Below are 7,227 nucleotides of genomic sequence, written 5' to 3'. Positions count from 1 at the left end.
CATGGTGAAGTGGTTCTCCCTAACAAGATAGGACCTCAAGTCTTCAACACTATCTTTCACGTAATGAACATTCGTCCTGCCTATTCCTGCTTGCTGGGACGCCCTTGGATTCATGGGGCAAGTTGTCATACCCCAAAATTCGCCCACTAATCTTATAAAACATTTTTCAAGATACTCCGACTTATTCCGCAAGGCACTAGTCTTCAAGGGACAAAAGCCCAGCTCACAACAGGCCCAATCCAGAAATGGCCCAAACTGGCCTGCTCGCTAGGCGAGCAATTCCTTCGCCTAGCGAACCCCTCGTTATGACACTCGCCCCAGCGAAGCACCAGATCCAGTAAAAGCCCAAAATAGCTTGCTCACTAGGCGAGCAACTCCTTCGCCTAGCGAAGCTTGCAAATATCAGAATTTCTGGGCTTCATTCTGAGCCCATTAGGTCACAAAAAAGAGCATTATAAATACCAGCACTTCAGTAATGAAAACGGAGGAGGACAGACGGAAACCCTGGCACAGAAACCCTGGAGGCTACCTTAGAGAGTTCCGAATAAAGAAACCCTGAAGGCCGCTCCTCCGCTCCGAAGCTACCGCCGCCCAACTCCATCCGATACCAAAAGTGATCAGTCTCTCCAACATAGCAGCTTAGTTGCAAACAGGTTTGCGCATCACTATTGTTTTATGTTTTTAATCGGTAATCTCTATATACATAAAGCATCATGATTGAAGTTTCGAATATGTAATTTGATTTCACATGCGAATTTAAATATGCTTGAATATCATGAATGTTTGTCCATGCTATTCCTGTAATCAAGTGCCATAAAAGTTCAGGTTTTCGGAGGTCATGCTGCTGTCAAACTCCAAACCCGTGGCCGCTCGCTAGCACATCGCTAAGCGAGCCTGTAGCGAGTATTCGCTGAGCCTTCGCTAGGCGAAGCAGAGGCGAACGAGACAGTGGCTGCTTTGTTTCTTTTCTATTCTGCCTTATGTCTATCTAACCAGGACTTATTATAATTCTGCATCATTTGGCCTGAGATTATGACTGTTGTGTTGTAGTGCAATTTTCAATTATACTTTACTTTGATGCTCTAACCCGTGTGCTGAATTGTGTAAAGGTTTACATATTCCCGAGGAAATGGCCGGCTAGGTATTCCACTTTATGTGTGGGATACCCTTATGGAGATTCACCCTGAATTACTCAATTGATTTTAATGTATTAATTTCATGGTGAAGATCCACCCTAATGGCTTAATTGATCTTAATGTATTGATTTTAATATGGACCTAATTACTTAATCGACTACGGCTATCTAATTAATTGTAAAACTTTGCCTTTTAATATGCGATCTTGGACCTCTCTTTTGTTACCCTACGATTACGGTATTATGGTCATGTCCCGCGAATATGGAGATACACTTAGCAAAGACCCTTCGGTTAAATCATCATAGTCCCTCGAATGTTGCCTTTGTCCCTCGATGACCCTTCGGTGTAGCCTACGGTTAAATGATGATCGTCCCTTCGAATGCTAAGGTATCCTCACAACTGTTGCCTTCAATGACCAATCAATGACCAATCGATGACCCTTCGATGACCCTTCTACATCCAAAGGATAAAACTGCTTACTTCTCAATAGTAAGAACAATTTTACCCTCATAAGGATAGGAAATGCCCGGAAAGACCTCGGATAGGTATAACTCTTAATTGCTTATTCACAATTTAAAACTACTTTTCACACCTTACACCTTTCAAAAACTCCATTAGAAAATCACCACTTGGCATACATTCGCACTAGAATCATTGCCGAGTTATATTTTTCTAAACTATTTTCAAAACTAAACGAGATAACCACTTTGTATACATTCATTCAAGAATCATTACAAAGTTAAATTCTCCTTTTCAAAACATTTCCTACACATTTCTCAACCACTTTTTCAAACTAGAAAAACATAAATGATTGAGCAATTAAGAGCCCATGGATAACCATGGATACAAAGGGTGCTAACACCTTCCCTTTGTATAATGTACCTCCCGAACCTAAGAATCTAAATTAAGGTCTTTCCTGTTCTTTTCCACCTTTCCTTATTGGATAAAAGAAAAGTCGGTGGCGACTCTTGCTAACCGCGACATTGCGATTAAAAAACACAAAAAGTCAGTTCACCGTATGACAGAACTGGCGACTCTGCTGGGGATTTACAAAGAGAGGTCACCTTAAAAATCATTTATGTTTTAAACTGTTCCTTCTTTTAAGGGTATTTTATGCTTGAGTGAAAGATCCTACACCCGGATCTAGTGTACCTTAGGTAAGTAGCAATAGATCATCGCGACTATCCGGCGTATACTGGAATGGTTAAAATGATGGCTACGGTTAATGTGACACTTTGGATGTCCTGATGTTCCTCATGTTTACTTGAGGAAAAATTTGGCATTCGCGTGGTGTCATCAAAGCATTAACCAGACCTTTAGAACCCTAAGTGACTCATCCTAGCCATTAGAAAGTAGTGAGATAACTGACTTCGGTTCCGACTGGGGTTGGTTGAGACTCGATACTACACTCTTTGAGATTGGACTTTGGGGAAGCTTCGGTCAACCACTTGGTGTTGCACTGAAGTGGACTTAAAGGAAGGTCGATGATTTGAGATCCTTCTAGAACCCGGTTACTATTCTAGGACAGGTTAAACCAACCAAACTTCAGTGGGGAGGGTACTTACCTATGGAACTCATGCAAGCCTTAAAACCTAAGAATGATTGTTGTGTGACTTGTTTGTGCTTGTTTAACATCATAACATCATAACATCATGACATCATGCCATCATGGCATTGTACTAACCATTTTAAGGACTTTAAACATTGAAAACATTTCATACATTGCATAGCATGACATAACATTGCATAACAGGTATTCTAAGGGATCAATGTTCTCACGGTTTTCCTCCAAACAGAAAAATGGACCTCGAACAAACTGTCAAAGATCTCCATGCTCAGAATGCTCAACTCCAGGAGATGATCTTGAACTTATCCAAGGGGCAGGAGGAACTGAAGGCTCTCTTGCTCGAGAAGAAAAAGGACAAGAAACCTGTGAGTTACATTAACCCGGGAAGAAGGCTTAAAGGACAGGCCACAGGAGTCAAAATCAGAATTCCGAAGGATCAAGAAGAGGAAACAGAGACAGATTCAGAAGATGAGAATGTTGATCTCTTCAACCCTGAGGACGACAATGAAGATTATGAAGATGAACAGTACTCTCCAAGAGATAGCAAGTACAAGTTGCTGGAAGAACGTATGCTAGCTATGGAAGGTCAGAGGGCGACCGGTCTGGATTTCGAAAGCCTAGGTCTGGTCTCTGGTGTGGTCATTCCCCGCAAATTCAAGGTCCCCGCTTTCACTAAGTATGATGGGGCATCTTGTCCTCAGATGCATCTGAAAGCTTATGTGAGAAAGATTCAGCCGTATACCACTAATAGGAAACTATGGATTCATTTCTTCCAAGAAAGTCTGTCTAGCACACAGTTAGAATGGTACTATCAGCTCGAGAGCTCTGACATCCGCACCTGGACTGATTTAGCGACAGCTTTCTACAAGCACTACCAGTATAATTCTGAATTAGCGCCTACTCGGCTACAGTTGCAGAATATGACTATGGGATCTAAAGAAAGCTTCAAAGAATATGCTAAAAAATGGAGAGATTTGGCTGGCAGAGTCAAACCCCCCATGACTGATCAAGAATTAGTGGACATGTTCATGAGCACACTGACTGGCCCATTCTACAGCCATCTATTGAGAAGTTCCTCATCGGGTTTCACTGAACTTACATTAACAGGTGAACATGTTGAAAGCGGAATTCGAAGTGGAAAGATACAGGCGGTTACCTCTGATCCTCCGGAGACTCCTTATGTCATCACTGCTCCTCTGCCTAATCATGACGAGACTGTCAATGCTGTGGAAGATGCTGATAACGGTTATGACTTGGATAGCTGGATTTTCCCAACAATTGATGACGGACTCGACAATTGGAAGGCTGAAGACACTATCCCGATTTCCTTTAGTCAAGAGTAATTGTTATTGCTATTGTAGTGTTTCAAAACATTGTGTCTAAGCCCGGGGCACAATAGCTAATTTTTCAAGGGTTTTGTCATTTTCATAAGCATATTCACATTCAATGAATCAATGGACTTTTAGCATTCAAATATTGCGCTCTTTATCTTTTCTGTCATTTTTTTAAACAAGCTATGTTTTCTTGCACACACTCACGTAACAAATCGCAGATCCATATCCACTCTGGATCCTGTTGATAGTAATTCTGCTACTGTTCATTATGACTTTGAAAATCCGATCTACCAAGCCGAGGATGGAAGTGAGGAAGATTGTTAAGTACCTGGAGAACTTGCCAGACTACTGCAAGAAGAAAAGACTATTCAGCCGCATGGGGCATCGATCGAAATCGTAAATCTGGACCACGTCGCCCGATTTAGCTCCCATTTGACCGCTACTTACAAATCCATCTTCAAATTACTGAGACAAAATCAAGAAGTGTCTCCAAGACCCTCCAATTCTGATGCCACCGGTTGAAAGAAGACCTCTAATCATGTATTTGACCGTGTTAGAAAATTCAATGGGGTGTGTGCTGGGGCAACATGACGAGTCTGGTCGAAAAGAGCATGTAATATACCACCTTAGCAAAAGGTACCGACTGTGAAGCAAGATACTCACAGCTCGAGAAAGCTTGCTGTGCTTTGGCTTGGGCTGCTCGCCGACTAAGACAATATATGTTGAATCATACCACTTTATTGACTTCTAAGATGGATTCTATCAAATATCTATTTGAGAAACCTGCTGTCTCCTGAAAGAGTTATCACTGACAATGGTACTAATTTGAACAACAAGATGATTACTGAACTCTGCATGCAGTTCAAAATAAAACACCATAACTCTTCTCCGTACCGGCCAAAGATGAACGGCACCGTAGAGGCTGCTAATAAGAGTATCAAGAAGATCATACAAAAGATGACAGTAACGTACAAAGACTGGCATGAGATGTTACCATTCGCTCTCCACGGTTATCGCATTTCAGTGCGCACTTCAACAGGGGCAACTCCGTTCTCTTTAGTCTATGGAATGGAAGCCATCTTACCAGTGGAAGTTCAGATTCCCTCTCTAAGAATCATGAAAGAGGCGGGCTTAGATGAAGATGAGCGGATTCAGACTCGACTCGATCAGATAAATTTGATTGAAGAGACTCGCGGTTGTTTGTCATAGGCAGATATATCAGAAGCGCATGATCCAGGCAGTTAACAAAAAGGTCAAGAGACAGGTATATCAAATTGGCGACTTGGTGATCAAGCGTATCATTCTACTGCAAGGTGATCCCAGAGGTAAATGGACTCCCACATACGAAGGGCCATTTATGGTTAAGAAGATATTCTCTGGTGGAGCCATGATACTTGCTACAATGGACGGCGAAGATTTCCCGCATCCTGTGAACGTGGACATAGTTAAAAAATACTACGCATAAAAGAGACCCGTTAGGTCGACGTATCTAGGCAAAAGTAAGGGCATCCCGGCGAACCAAAAGGGTTCGGGCAAAAATTAGGGATAAACATATAAAAACGTACACCCGGCAAGTCGAAAACCTGAAAAGGCGGCTTGGGCAAAAAAGGGTATCCTGGTGGACTGAAAACCTGAAAAGGCGGTCCAGGCAAAAATTAGGGATTAAAGCGTATGACTATGTCCCGTTCTCAGACAGCTTCAACCAAGTTCCAAGGACTGAACAAGCCAATCACTTCTATCCGACAACAGGAGATGAGACGCTTGAAGACATAATGACAGTAGTGGAATTAAAGTCAATAGGACCTTTTCTGCATAGCTTTCTCTTTGTTTTCTTGACGATTTCCTCTTACTAGGATTTCTGTCTCCTTGTACACAAATTGCCTGTTTACAGGCCCTCTTTCAAAATCAATACAATGTCATTTCCAAAAAGATGCTTTTGTTTTACCTTTTCTGTTTTGTTTGCGTAAATGTCCATTGATTTACTTTGAATTGATTTATGCATTTGAATATGATCAATGTTTACCAAAAATGCATGCCTAGAATAGTAATAGCAATTACTACACGACTTCAGGATCGAGGAGAAGGTCTAATCACGCTTCCCAATGAATCCATTGCTAATTCGATTCCCCGGCAACGCCAGTTATTCCCCGGAAGAAATTGGCATCACTAGACTGGTCATCTCTTCTACCCCCAGCCAGGCTCTGTTAAATATCTCTGCCATCAGATAAAAGTCAAATACCCCTAGCTAAGGAAGGGTCATCAATACAAATATCTCCGACCAGAAGACTGAGATTTATTTCCCCAGTAGAGTCCCCTGGAAGAACGTTTCAGACACATAGTGCATTCATTACATCATTTCACATCACATACCTACATACAATTTTCATTCCGCATCATATACATTACATCATTTCATAACATATACATGTATACAATGCTCTCATTTATTCCAGACGCATAATTCACTCATTACATCATTTCACAGCACACACATGCATACAACATTTGCATCTCATGCATCATGACATGGCATGAAGCTAACTTTATTTTTCAGGTTAATTATCCTCTTGATACAATCAAAACAAAGGTCCATTCAGACGGACATCCTCATCAATCACGTTCAGGATTCAACTACGTCTTTCAGATATACTCCATGTCAACATTCATTCTGACATCCTCCTAACGATGGCATCTATAAGCTCATCCCAGACATTTATCGCAAATACAGCAGACACAAATACTATCAGATTCAGCCTAACGTACGGTTCATTCTGATTCAGCCCAACATATGACTCCTTCAACTCAGATACGATCTAGCGTACGATCCATTCTGACCTTCAATAACTCAAATACGGTCTAATGTACGATCCAGTTAGACCTTCATATCCTCAGATGATACCTAGTGTACGGTACATTTCTGAAGTGTAGTCTAGCATACGACTACCCCTTTTACCATCAGATCCAGCCTAACGGACGGCTCGTTCTGCTCAGAGACGGTCTAATGTACGACCCAGTTAGACCTTCATCTCCTCAGATGCTACCTAGTGTACGGTACATTTCTGAAGTGTAGTCTAGCATACGACTACCCCTTTTATCATCAGATCCAGCCTAACGGACGGCTCGTTCTGCTCAGAGACGGTCTAATGTACGACCCAGTTAGACCTTCATTCCCTCAGATGCTACCTAGTGT

This window comes from Lathyrus oleraceus, chromosome 4 (assembly GCF_024323335.1).
Source record: "Lathyrus oleraceus cultivar Zhongwan6 chromosome 4, CAAS_Psat_ZW6_1.0, whole genome shotgun sequence".
NCBI lineage: Eukaryota > Viridiplantae > Streptophyta > Magnoliopsida > Fabales > Fabaceae > Lathyrus > Lathyrus oleraceus.
This window is presented reverse-complemented; position numbering follows the sequence as displayed.